This window comes from Capsicum annuum, chromosome 11 (genome assembly GCF_002878395.1).
Source record: "Capsicum annuum cultivar UCD-10X-F1 chromosome 11, UCD10Xv1.1, whole genome shotgun sequence".
NCBI lineage: Eukaryota > Viridiplantae > Streptophyta > Magnoliopsida > Solanales > Solanaceae > Capsicum > Capsicum annuum.
In genome coordinates this window covers 148004097-148019464 of record NC_061121.1, presented here as the reverse complement: position 1 = coordinate 148019464, position 15368 = coordinate 148004097, and positions in this window count along the sequence as shown.

Here is a 15368-nt window from a genome sequence, read left to right as displayed (position 1 = left end):
TATGTTAGCTATCCCTCTAGTTGTTTCCCTGTTTAATCAACCGACACCTCCACTAAGTCCCAGATACTTTGACTTATTTGCAGAGGATGATGAGGCAGATCCCATAGTTAGAACCAGGAGAGGTCGATAGAGGGACCTATAGGATCCCAGTATTCCATTTTACCAGGCCCTAAAATGGGCCAGAGATTATTCACAAGAGACTGTAGTGACTGATAGGCAGAGGTGTGTCGGGTTAGCTATGGGTGCATCCTTTAGTAGTGCTCCACTACTACCACCACCTCCGCCATTCTAGATACCCTCACCTAAGGATGATTATGACACGGACGCTTAGAGCATTCTAGGTATGTCCTCATTCTCTTTCTTTGTATTATTTACATGCACTAAGGACATTATACAATTTTTAGTTGGGGTGGTGCATACCATAGCCGCAATGGGTTTTTGTTGTCGTGCTTCTTTTCTTGTCAGTCGCGGTATGGTTGTAAAACCAACATATCTTGGTTAAAACTTATGTCATGATGTGTTTTATTTTGTATTATGTTTTTTTTTGTGTAAAGATGATTCTTAAGTATTTAGGGTAGTTGACATAATTTTTGTTGATTTTGCGAAGAATGATACCCCTATAAAATTTTATTTTTAGAACTGTATGAATGTATATATGTGTGGCCATTGTGGATCTTGTAGTACATATAGTCCGTAGGTGGCTTAAGTGGCCTAAGACCTCAATTTTCCTTTTATATTTGGGTTTTGATTGTTACGGTTTCCTTGTATCATGTAAATACTATTTTAATGTTTTGTAGTTAGCTTACGCACTATTAAAACTTACAAAAAAATATATTCGATTCCAACATTCAGATTTTGATCTTAGGATTACTTTATTCTTTATTTCAGTTTATAATTCAGTTGTTGACTTTGGGTTTTACTTGTTGATTATGATGATATTGTTTAATGCTTTTCATTATAAATTACGTTGATCGTTTTACAAGCATAAGCGGCAAAATCCCCTAGCCAGGGTTGTGGTAACCCTAGCATATTGACGAAGTAGGGGAAGAACTAAGTTGTTCTGAACCAGTATCTTTGTATGTAATGTATTATAGTTTGTTGTATAGATGTCTTAGCAGTTGCAAATGGTAAGATCTCGCCTAGAATATCACTACTTACTCTACAAAGAGAGTAATAACTATGAAAAGATAATTACAAGAGTAATTTGAAGATTTAACTGTCGATCTAGTCTAATCAGTATCATCTATGTAAGATGGTTATCTATCATCTAATAACTTGTGACTCAAATGGTAATAGCTAACTAGGATCTAGGTTAAGGGTTAGTAATGCGACATCACAGACTCAAAAAGTATAGGATGAGATTCATCAATGAGTCCACAAGATAATTGATGGTGCATAACTTATCAGATTATGTGTGTAGGGTACTGGGTTGGTTCAATAAAGTATGATAAGACAGAGGAACATAATCCAAGTGTTAGTCACCGACTGATTACAACAAAAGTTGATATTAGATATTTGTTTGAGATTACAACAACAAACCCCCTATTTACTTTGAATTCTACCTATTGAGTTGAGCAAACTAGAGACACAAATCTATATATTTCCTCTAGGTTCGACCCTAACCTTGTTGGGTTACTTTACTTGACAACGACCACTTTGTCCTTTAGTTGAAGGTAGTTTAGGAGTTGATCGGTAGGCATGTATTGCTATTTTGCTACTTAATTTCTCAATACTTTGAATGAATCCCTATCTTGTTAGGTTGTAATACATAACAAAAATATTGAAACAGGATAAAGGAAATAGTGGAAAGTTAATTCTTGTAGTTCTAGATCAACTTTGAAATTATGTGCACTCAAATTTAGCCTATGTCTGAGATCTAAAGGCTAGTATATTGGAGTGTCGAATAAAAGTTACTTACATAAAGTGATGACATGAACTATAGACCGAGTAGAGTAAACTGTCACATTCTATGTACATAATTTATCTTGTATTTCTATGTTACATGTTATGTGCTTTGACCTTGATTGGTCCATGATGCCTACCAGTACATGTTATTTGTATTGATTCTATACTTTCTATACCCTTTGAGGGTATATTTGATTGCAGGGTTAGTTGATATTTAGGGTATAGTCTGATTGTAGGGTTAGTTAACATTTCTTAGGAAACGTGGATAGTAATCTCCAGTAGCTTTGACATTTCTCATTCCTATGGTGGGAGCTACGTCCTTTGAGTTATCATTTACTTATTAGAAGCTCTTCTAAATGTTTAGATTAGTTTTTGGGGAAAAAGTTTTTTGGTTCTATTTAAATTCTTATTTACCATATGCAATAAATATAGTATTTTATTATTATTTTATTAATTTCTACATATATTTTGAATGAGTGGTAAGGATTATCCTATCTAGATAGATTAGAGTATGTTTATGCTCAATCAAATAGTTGGGCTGTGATAATATGGTTTAAGATGATCATCATGATTAAAATTATTCCTCGACCACGAAACTACCATGATGTAACACCCTTAAAATTTCATTCATTTTATTTTGGACCTTCTCATGTTTGAAACATCGATTTTTGACTTAAGATGTGCTTAGGGATGTTAAATGGGTAATCCAAGTGAATTTTTAATTTTTTGAAGAGGTTCTGGGTCATTTTGGAATTGTAAGACCCTGCAAAATTTCTAAGCTTAATTTAGTCCTTTAAGCTTGTCAAGGGTTCCCAAACTTAGAAAATGCTAGCTAAGTTCCAGACTTAGTTTATTTTTAGCCTTCAAAAGTTGCCAATCTCATTTTGCAACCTTAATGTCCTTTAATGGTCTATATTTTTGTTAATTCATGTTTAGGAAGGTCAATAGGTGTTCTCGGACATGTTTCGGATTTTTCAAACCTCGTTTAGACGATGTTTGGAAGTCCAAAATAGTGGACCAACGAGATCTTGGAGAGTCGCTTCGCCTATCACGTTGGTTAATATTATTACTAGACTGCCAGTCAAAAGTCCTGAGACACGATACGATCATGGCGCAACAAGTTGAGTATCGCATCGATGCCATCGATGCACCGCATCGCCAAACATATTAGTTCCCAATTCCAGTCATTAAATGACCACATCCTTAAGTGTAATTAGGTTATTTTTCCCTGACCTTCAGCCTTCATAACACAAATTTAGCCCTCTTTTGGCTAAATACATTCATTATTTCACAAGTGCACAAGAAAAAGAAACCCTAGGTGATTAATTTCAATCCAATAACTCAAGCACTCTTCCATCAATCTTCAAGAAATTGTCAACCAAGGTATGTAAAGTGTTCATCCAAGGTTCCCTTTCACCCTTGGATTTCAAGAAACCCTTTTTCAAAATATGAATTTTGAATTCCATGTTGTGTGTTTGATTGTACACATGTTTATGATGTGATATGATTTCCAAGATTGAATCTTTATTGGATTCTCATGACTTTATGTTAGTATGTGGATTGAAATCCTTAAATTTGAAGTTCTTCATATAGCCATGATGTATTAGTTGTTGAATCATGCCCTAGAAAAGGTTATGTCTTTCATGTGTTTGTTAAAATGCCTAAGTGAATAAGAATTGTGCATTATGACCTATTCGTAAGCTATATGATGAACTTATGATGTACCCACATGTTCAAAATGACTCCCATGCTAAAGCTATATCTTGTAACTATTTGGTGGAATGCTCATAAGTTTAGATTTGTGAAATTATATTACGTTAGCATGTATTCCAATTTATGTGTAAGCATATGACTTGAGAATGCTTCATTAAATCCCTCAATGATAGTATTATGAATTGTTGACTATGGTCAAGTGTTCAAGTAGTGTCATGTATTATTTATATTCATGCTATCGAGTCCTGGGGGTATGTAATACCCGACAATTTAGATGTGTGCCTAGAGCCAATGTCAGTTTTCAAGATAACCTCAGTCAAGCCACGATTAGTAGAATTCAGTTAGTCTCAGAACTTAGGAAAACTTTGCAGTATTTAGTTCAATCCTTTGTAACGCAGTCAATTAACAAAATTCAGCAATATTTCATTAGTCAACGGAATTCAGTGAACTCAGTCCAAATCATTCCTGTATACTCAGGTCAGTGTCTATCCAGTTGGGAGTAGGATTCAGCACCGAGTGAACCCAAGGATAGGAACTCACCTACCACTAGAGGGTGTGATTCTTAGAAGCAGTCCTTGCATTCCAGAACTACGTAGCCAACTTAGGTTAATAAATCAAACCTATCAGATGAGGGTTAATGAGGTGGCTTAACCTGTCAGATGAGGATCAAACCATTCTCGTTAGAGTACCTGACAGATGAGGGTCACTTATTGTTTATCCTTCATAGTGGCACGGTATGACACCCTTCTAATTGGGGTTACAGATAGGACCCCACCTCAGTTATAATATCTTATTTGGGTCATGTCGGTTAGATAACTATCTCCCACAGTCTCAGTCTCATTCTTCAGTAAAGAACTTAGATAGTTCTATAGATTTTAGGAGTGTCAGATACAGTCACTTAGCTTAGTATAGAACTCATCTATCTCTCTTAGAATCAGGACTGTCAGACACAGTCACTCAGTTATCAGTTATATCAATTTTCAATAATCCATGTTATCAGTAAACTCAATATTCAGAATCCTTATGATTTCAGTTACAGTTATGTATTCATCCATGTATCCTCACATAGTCTTATTCATATTATCCTATCAGTTTAGTTCATGCATATGAACCCTTGCATTCAGTCTTACCTCACTTTGCATACCAGTACATTCATACGTACTGATGCATACTTTTATTTTCCGCTATGGTGTTTTATCCCGTAGGTTCAGACTCTCCAATTCTCATTCACGTTTAGCAGCTCACATATCAGCAGTCAGAGTCAGTAGTGAGTCCTCATATTTTGTGGACATGATTATTTCATTCTTTTAGTATTTCAGTACATAGTTATTTTTAGTAGATGGAGATAGTTGGGGACATGTCCCATCAACTCCTTATTCAGATAGTTTAGAGGCTTTTAGTCTATAACATGTTCAGATAGTTATTTCAGTCTCGGTATTATCATACCTTGTTTACACGTTGTTTTATTCTGTATTATTTAGTGTTTGAAGCTTATGGCAAGTTTTCCACCAAATTTTTGCATTTATTTTAGTTATATTGTTATTAGAATATAACAATTATCCAGTGCTCAATTAGAAATATTAGTCATAGGTTAGCTAGTGGTCCTTCAGGATTATTAGCACCGTGTAGCATTTGGGGTACTATACTCGGGGAATTTTAAACTTGGTATCAGAGCCTAAGGTTCAATAGAGTCCTAGAAAGTTTGAAAGTCGCACCTAGTAGAGTATTGTGCATGGGTGTGTAGCACGCAACATATATGTGTAGGAGGCTATGAGATATTTTACGAACATTTTTCCTTCTTTTAGTATTCATGTTGTGCTAGTGAGCATGAGCTCCAGTTAAAATCTCAGTATAATCCTTCTTTATCTTCAATCGACATAAAAAAATGCCTCAAAGAGAACTCAAGGAAGAGGAACAGGATTTCAGCCAGCCCGATCAGCCTAATCCTTTAGGCGAACATATATCCCATGCAGAATTTAGAGTTGCATTCACTACTCTTGCTCATTCAGTTACTGCTAGAACGAACATCCAATAATTATTTTGGCCAACCCAGCAGCCAATTCTTCTACAGCTAGGATTTGGGACTTCCCCCGAATAAAACCTCTTTCTTTTATTGAGTCTAAGTCAGATGAGGACTATCAAAAGTATCTTGATCAGGTCCAGAAGATTACTGATATTATGGGTATAACTGCTCTCCAGAGTGTTGAGCTAGCTGCATATCGGTTGCAGGATGTGGCTCATACTTGGTTCAAACAGTGAAAAGCAGAGAGGGCTATAGATGTAGGGCCTATTGATTGGGAGGAGTTTTCCACCGCTTCTTTAGATAAATTCTTTCCCCTAGAGCTAAGAGAGGCTAAGGTGTTAGAATTTATCAACCTCAGGAAGGGTAATTTAACAGTGATAGAGTATTCTCTCAAATTTTGCTCGACTAGCTTGATATGATCCTCATATGGTGGTAGATACCAGATCTCAAATAAGTAATTTTGTTTCTAGAGTAAATAATAGTGTAGTCAAGGAGTGTAGGACTGCGATAATGATTAGTGAGCTGGACTTGTCTAGGCTTACGATCCATGATCAGCAGATAGAGGAGCAGAAGAATAAGAAGGGAGAAAAGAAAAATTAGAGAGCTAGAATAGGTGGCTTCAATTTCAGTCAGTCTAAGTAAGAGAGTGGGAATCATTCTCAGTTTCGACCAAATTTCCAAGTTCCAGATCCTTCCTCAGCTGGTGCTCCAGTTTCTAAGTTTAGGAATGGTTACAAAGATAGGGCGCCAGGCTCTAAGTCTCAGAGTAGTGTTAGCAGTGCCCGAACTCATCCTCTTTGTTAGACTTGTGGAAAGCACCATTAGGGTATTTGCAGAGATGGAAGTGATATTTGTTTCAGACATGGCAAGCTAAGCAACAGAGTCTGAGAATGTCCCCAGTTAGGTTTTTAGGGTCAGCTTAACCATTCTTTCGCTCAGTCCGGTCGCCCGAATCAAAAGGGTGCCACTTCCAACGCCACTAGTTGGCAACACCAAAAAAAACTTTATTCTCTTGATTCTTAACAGGACCAGGATAATTCTCCTTATACAGTCAATGGTAAGTAACAGCTCTTTTATATACATATTTATGCTTTGCTAGATCCAGGAGGTTCCTTGTCTTTTGATACTCCTTATAGCCATTGATTTCGGAGTCAGTCCCAATATTTTAGCAGAGCCCTTCTTAGTCTTTACCCTAGTGGGTAAAACTATCATAGCCCGATGGTTATACAGGAACTTTCCGATTATGGTATTCTAGAAAGTCACTTTAGTAGACTTAGTTGAATTAGAGATGACTGATTTTAATGTCATTCTCAGTATGGATATGCTTCATTCCTTCTATGCCACAGTCGACTGAAGAAAAAGGATTGTCCAATTTTAGTTTTGAATGAACCCATCCTAGAGTGGAGGGGTAATACTTTATCCTTCAAAGGTAAACTTGTTTCCTACCTAAGGGTAAGGAAAATGATATCAAAGGGATGTGTCTATTATTTTGTTTGAGTTAAGGACTCTATTTTCAAAACTCTCAGTCTTGAATCGGTCTCAATAGTGAATGAATATTCAGATGTGTTCCCAGAAGATCTTCCCTACAGATGGTTTGTTGAGGGATTTTCATCTATTGCATCCCCTATGTCCAGATTGACTCAGAAGAAACTCAAATTTCCAGTGGTTAGATTCATGCAGGAAGAGTTTTCAGGAGTTGAAGACTCGACTCACCTGAGCTCTAGTTTTGACTCTTCCAGATGGTTCAGATGGGTATGTCATGTACTACGATGCATCCAGGGTAGGTTTGGGTTGTGTCCTTATGCAGTATGGTAAGGTCATAGACTACGCCTCCAGACAACCTAAGCTTGATGAGAAGAATTATCTAACTCATTATCTTGAGATAGCAGCAGTAGTCTTTACCTTAAAGATTTGGGGGTACTACTTGTATGGGGTGCTTGTAGATATGTTCACAAACCACAAAAGCCTCCAGTATATGTTCTCTCAGAAAGATTTTAATCTCTGTTAGAGAAGGTGGTTAGAGATCTTTAAGGATTATGATATGAGTGTCCTTTATCATCTGGACAAGGCTAATGTAGTGGCTAATACTCTTAGTAGGCTATATATGGGTAGTTTTTCTCATGCTGAGGACAATAAGAAGAGGTTAGGCTAAGAAGTTCATCAGTTAGGAAGACTAGGTATCTGTTTAGTCGATTCAGCAGAAAGTAGCATGTGGGTTCAGAACAGTTCAAAAACATCTCTGGTTTTTGAAGTTAAGGAAAAGCAGGATAAAGATCCGAGTCTACTCGAGATAAAAGAGTCAGTCAAAGATTAGAAGGTAGAGGTTTTCTCCCAAGGGGGAGATGGTGTTTTGCATTATCAGGGTCGTCTGTATATGCCAAGTGTTAATGGTATAAGGCAGCGAATTCTTGCAGAAGCACATAGTACCCATTACTCTATTCATCCAGGGTCCACCAAGATATACCATGACTTATAGGAGATCTATTAGGTGAGTGGGATAAAGAGAGATATTATAGAGTTTGTCGCATAAAAAGAGATATTGTAGAGTTTGTGGCTAAGTGTTCAACATATCAAGAAGTTAAGATTGAGCATTAGAAGCCTAGTAGGTCCATACAGGAGTTCAGTATTCCTACTTGGAAGTGGGAAGAAGTGAACATGGACTTTGTGATGGGTTTACCTCATACTCATCATCAGCATGATTTAGTCTGGTTTATTTTAGACAAAATAACAAAATTAGAACATTTTCTTCCGGTCCATACCTCTTATTTACAAAGGATTATTCCAAACTCTATATCAGAGAGTTGGTCAGATTGCACAGTGTTCCATTATATATTGTCTCAGATAGAGGTACCCAATTCACCTATCATTTCTGGAAAGCATTCTAAAAGGGTCTTGGTACTCGAGTTCACCTCAGTACAGCCTTAGAAGATATGCTACGAGCGTGTGCAATTGACTTTAAGGGTAATTAGAATGACCACTTACCTTTGATTGAGTTTGCATACAACAACAGTTATTATTCTAGTATTCAAATGGATCCATTCGAAGCTCTCTACGGTAGGAAGTTTAGATCTCCAATCGGTTGGTTCAAAGTCGATGAGGTCGCAATGGTAGGGCATGACTTGGTCTTCGATACCCTAGAGAAAGTGCAGTTAATCAGAGAGAGGCTTAAGATAGCTCAGAGCTGACAAAAATCATATGCAGATGTACGCAAAAAGGATCTCAAGTTTGAGACTAGTGATTATATGTACCTGAAAATCTCTCTCATGAAGGGAGTGAAGAGGTTCAGCAAGAAGGGAAAGCTCAGTCCCCGATATGTCGATCCCTTCAAAATTCTCAGTCATTTCGGCAAAGTTGCTTATGAGCTTGATTTTCCTTCAGATCTAGCTTCAATACATCAAGTATTTCATGTCTCCTTGCTAAGGAAGTGCATAGGTGATCCAGCAGTTGTAGTCCCTATTGAGGGCATAGATATTCTGAACAATCTCTCTTATGAGGAAATTCTAGTCAAAATCCTTGACTATCAGATTCGCAGACTGAGGAAAAAAGAAGTCCCTCTAGTTAAAGTTCTTTGGTAGAATTAGTCTATTGAGGGAGCTACTTGGGAAGCAGAAGTAGAAATGTGGACCAAGTATCCTCACCTCTTCTCCGCTAATTCAGACTTATCCTAAGGTAATGGCTTTTCTTAAGCTTATTCCATTCATTTTCAGATTACAGTTACAAAACTTGGTATTCAGTTTCATGCTCAGTTTTCCATTACAAACTTGGTATCCTTTACCATTGCATATTCAGTCACATGTTCATGATTCATTTCAGTCATGTATTCATGCATCAAATAAGCATAATCAGCTTATCAGTACTCCTAGTCATGCATTCATATATCTGCTCAGTCATGAAATCATGCATCAGATATGAATGCTCAGTATGAATCTCAGTAAATTAGAATGTCAGTGATGTAATCATGTTTCAGTAGTTCATGTTTAGTATGCGCATCAGCTTATCATTTCTCCCATCTCAGTCAGTCTTATTCTAGGACGAATGTTCCTAAGGGGAAGATATTGTAAGATCCCACAAAATTTCTAAGCTTAATCTAGTTCTTTAAGTTTGTCAAGGGGTCCCAGACTTGGAAAATTCTAGATAAGTTTCAAAACTTAGTTTATTTTTAGCCTTCAAAATTTGGCAATCTCATTTTGTGACCTTAATGTCCTTTAATGGTCTATATTTTTGTTAATTCATGATCAGGAAGGTCAATAGGTATTCCCAGACAAGTTTCTAATTTTTCAGACCTTGTTTAGACCATGTTTAGAAGTCTAAAATAGTGGACCAATGCGATCTTGGCCCGCCGTGTCACCTATCGCATTGGTTAATATTGTTACTATACATCCAGTCAAAACTCCTGAGACAGCGCGATCATGATGCAACGCGTCGAGTATCGCATCGATGGCATCGACGCGCCGCATCGCCAAACCCGTTAGTGCCCAGTTTCAGTCATTAAACAATCGCATCCTTAAGGGTAATTAGGTTATTTTGACCCGACCTTCACCCCTCATAACACAAAATTTAGCCCTCTTTTTTCTAAATACATTCATTATTTCACAAGTGCTCAAGAATTAAAAAAAAACCTACGTGATTAATTTTAAGTCAAGAACTCAAGCTTTCTTCCATCAATATTCAAGAAATTGTCAACCAAGGTATGAAGAGTGTTAATCCAAGGGTCTCCTCCACCCTTGGAGTTCAATAAACTCTTTTCAAAATATGAATTTTGAATTCCATGTTGTGGGTTTGATTGTACACATATTTATGTTGTGACATGATTTCCAAGATTGAATCTTTATTGGATTCTCATGGCTTTATGTTAGTATGTGGATTGAAATCCTTAAATTTGAAGTTCTTCATATAACCATGATGTATTACTTGTTGATTCATGACCTATAGAAGTTTATACCTTCCATGGTTTTGTTAAAATGCCTAAGTGAAAAAGAATTGTGCATTATGAACTATTTATGGGCTATATAATGAACTTTTGATGTACCCACATGTTCAAAATAACTCCCATGGTAAAGCTATGTCTTGTAATTATTTGGTGGAATGATCATAAGTATGGATTTGTGAAATTATATTACATTAGCATGTATTCCCATTCATGTGTAAGCTTATGACTTGCGAATGCTTTATGAAATCCGTCAATGATAGTATTATGAATTGTTGACTATGGTCATGTATTCAAGTAGTGTCATGTCTCATTTATTTTCATGCTATTGAGTCTTGGGGGTATTTAATACCCGATAATTTAGCTTTGTCCCTAGAGCAAATGTCAGCTTTTAAGATAACCTCAGTCAAGCCACGATCAGTAGAATTTAGTCACTCTCAGAACTCAACAAAAATCAGTAGTATTCAGTTCAATCCTCAGTTAATAGAATTCAGTAATATTTGATCAGTCAATGGAATTCTGTGAACTGAGGCTAGTTCAGTCCAGTATTCTCAGTTCAGCGTGGATTCTGTTGGTAGTAGGATTCAGAACCGAGTGAACCCAAGGATAGGAACTCACCTACCAGCAGAGGGTATGATTCTTAGAAGCAGTTCTTATGTTACAGAACTACATAGCCAGCGTAGGTTGAGACATTAAAACCTGTCAGATGAGGGTTGATGAGGTGGCTTAACCTATCAGATGAGGGTCCCACCATTCTCATTAGAGTACCTAACATATGAGGGTCACTCATAACATGTTCTTTCCAGTGGCGCGGTATTTACACCCTTCTAATTGGGATTATAGATTGGACTCTAACTCAGTTATAATATCTTATTTGGGGCATGTCGATTAGATGACTACCTCCCATAGTCTTATTCTTAGTCTTCACTAAAGAATTCAGATAGTTCTACAGATTTTAGGACAGTCAGATACAATCACTCAGCTTAGTATGGAACTCAACTAGTTCCATTAGAATCAGGATTGTCAGACATAGTCACTCACTTATCGGTTATATCAGCTATTAGTAATCAATGTTATTAGTAAACTCAGTTTTCAGAATCCTTATATTTCAGTTACAGTTATGTATTCATGCATGTGTCGTAACATAGTCATGTTCATATTATCCAGTCAGTTTAGTTTATACATATGAACCCTTGCATTCAGCCTTACCTCACTTTGATTACCAGTACATTCACACGTACTAACGCATACTTTTCTTTTGCGCTATGGTGTTTCATACCATAGGTTTGGATGCTCAGGTTCCAATCACGCTTAGCAACTTAGATATCAGCAGTCAGAGTCAGTGGTGAGTCCTCATATTTTGAGGACAAGATTATTTCATTCTTTCAGTATTTTAATACTTAGTTATTTTCAGTTGATGAAGTTAGTTGGGGACAGATCCCATCAACTCCTCATTCAGAAAGTTTAGAGGCTTTCAGACTATAGTATGTTCAGACAACTATTTTAGTTTTGGTATTATCGTACCTTGTTCAGACATTGTTTTATTCAGTCTTGTTTAGTATTTGAACCTTATGGCAAGTTTATTGCCAGATTTTTGCATTTATTTCAGTTATATTTTTATTAAAATATTACTATTATCTAGTGCTTAATTATAGATATAAGTCATAGGTTAGCTAGTGATCCTTCAGGATTGTTAGCACCGTGTAGCGACTTGGGTACCAGACTCGGGGTGTTACAGGAATTCCGATGTAGTGAGCCTTTGCATTAATGGCATACCGTGGAGGTTATACTCTCTAATAACACTGTCACTAAGGATAATATCTACGATAAGAAGTGTGGCATAAAGGTTAGCCTCCGCGATAAGGTCATGCCAAGATGCTATGTAAAAGTCGTGATGTCTTATTTTATTTCCCTTGGGATGATTGGTAATGAGGTCTTTTCACCTATGTTTGACATTTAAGCATTATATGAGCCTATTTCCATCAGTTTTCAAGGAACAAAAGCTATTATTTCACTCTCAAACATAAAAACCAAGAAAAGCTAAAAGGTTTCACTATATGTTCATCTTTCGGTTTCTAAGTTCCAAATTGCTTCAAAATTCTTGTGTGTCTAAGGCATGCTACTCTTCCCCAACTTTTATTTAATTAAAAACATGTGTTTCATAAAGCTTAATTGTATGGAATTGAATATAGGTTTTGGTATGGTTGAGTGTTTTGGAATTGTTGATTCTTAAGTTATTTTCCCATGGTTTTCATGAGTTATTCATTCTTTGAATTGAATGTTTTTGAACTAATGGGGTGCATGGGCATGGGAAGTGAAATAGGGGTCGAGGTTTTCCCCAAACTTAAAGTTTTTGATTTAAAATTAGTCTTGGATAAATGTGTTCCCTCAACTCACTTGTGAAATTAGTTTCAAAATATGAATTGTCACTTGGTTTGATTTACTCGCCCAGAGTGAGGGTTGGTCTTGATTACTGTGTGTATGTATCATTCTTTATATATATATTTATATCTTGAATTAATGTGAGGGAAAGGGCATTTCCTGGTCTTCCTTGATACCTTCGGTTCATGCGGCTAATCACACTGAGGCTCTTTCGGTGGGGGGAGCCGAATCCATATAGCCCGTGGGTACCTTTATGATGATTGAGCTACATAGTCTAGGATAATGTTTTACTTTCATATTAAGCCTTGTTCCTTACCCCAACACATTTTATATATTTATATGTATAAGTATATGCTTGTGTGAATTTGGATTTTGGATTGATTTTGAATTATTAATCATGACATTAATTTTATCTATATTCCCTGAGTTATATGCTAATGGTCATCTCATTAACCATCTTCGGATGATGTATCCATATGCAATGCAGGGCCCTAAGGCACTTTTATTTTTTCTGTGGAGTGATAGTATATTCAGATTTTATCGTGTGTCGGCTTGGAGTGGTGAGCCTCCTCATCCAGAATGCTCGTTACTTCCTGATTTAGTATGTCATAGACTAGTTCTTTTTTAGACTTATTCTAGCTATTGTCGAGGGTATGTCCTTACTTAGGTTGATGGTTGGCAATGTTAGACACTTTGTGGATTACTATGGTCTTGGGATTGGTTGTTGAAATTTTATACTTTTTTCGGGTCATACTTATCTATCTTGTTATATGTCAGAATTCCATTGATATACTTATATTGTGTTTCATTTGACTACGCTAATGGAGAGGTCTCCAGTCCATTTTGGACTTGAGATACCCGTTATAGCTACGCCCTGGCCTAGATCATAACACATGACCTTGTTTGCGATAGGACCTTTTTCATATCAAGATTGGTGACAATTCCCAACATTCATTTTAGTGAATGGAGCAAAACTAGTTGGTCAAATTTTATTATTTTCATCAAAATATGGAACAAGACTAGTTGGTTAACTTTTATTGTTTTTCATCAAAATATAATTATGTTGTTTAGAAATAATAAAATGTGAAATTAATTCATAATTTGAAAATTTCATTTTACGGTATTGCTACTGTAGGAAAATACTCGAGCAGGAAAGGTGGAGAATGTTTCTTTCAGAAGATCATTATTAGTGATATTTTCTCCGCTTAATTTCAAGTGTTGTAATTCTAAATATGGAAGAATTATACACACTTATATTTTTAAAATCATCTCAAATTGGTCCATTCATAATGTGTCTATGGAAGAAAAATCATTTTCAAATAGTCATATCTTTCTTTCAAATTATTTCATAATATAAGGGGATCGTTAACATTAACATATATCATTTTCAACCCTTCATTGAGGTGGTGATGGAGAAATATCATATCCTTGGTATGGTCTCGATTGGATGCCTAATTTTTGTCTCTAATTGTATCTGCTAGATCCATCACATCAAAATGAATTTTGGCATCAAGTATCCAAGATGATTAGCTTTTATATAAGCTATTAAAGACAAGAAATTCAAGTTTAGAAAGGTTCAACATTATCTTAAGAAAAGTAAGTTCTTACCTGTATTATCTTTTAATTAAAAGTATTTTCTTGAGATGAAAAAGTTTCATACGAATAACGTCTTATAAAATTAAAAGAGAAATTATTAAAAAAATAAATAACAAAAGGCAAGGTAAGAGACAAAGGGAGAATGGATTAGTGCTTTTATTCTTTTACTATTCATTTTTATGGTATATTTCACAATACGAAGAGAATGGCTATTTATAGGCAAAAACTATACTTGGCTATCAAGTTAGTATACTCAGGGACGGACCTACGTTACTTTTTGGGATGCTCCGACACCCATTAAACTCAATGTAGAATAGGTATAATTACATTGAAAATATACGGTAATGGGTATAAAACATAAAAAAGCACCCAATGAAATAAAAAGTTGGTTGAGTGCAGTGGCATTAAGGTTGATCTGAAGGTTCTTTATAGGAAGGGGTGCCTTGGGTTTGAACCTCTTTGAGGCAATTTTTTATTTTTTTCAGATTTTTAATTCTATAAACACCCACTTTAAATTCTTGATCTGCCACTAAGTATACTACTTGGTCACTATATTGGTATAGGTGGTGGGAGCACTTGGGCATAAATTTTAGCCCATTATGTGGACACAACGGATGTGACATCCCATTTTTGAACATTTTAAAATGTATAAAAAGTTGATGATTTTAATCTTTGTCACATTCAACAAACTTTATTTGTTAGATTTGAAATATTTATAGGAAGAAAAATAAATTTGTAGGAACTCATATCAAGAGGTATATGTTTATGCTAGTTTTTATTTGTTGTTAAAATATGGAGATGTGTAGTTTGATGTAAAGCAAT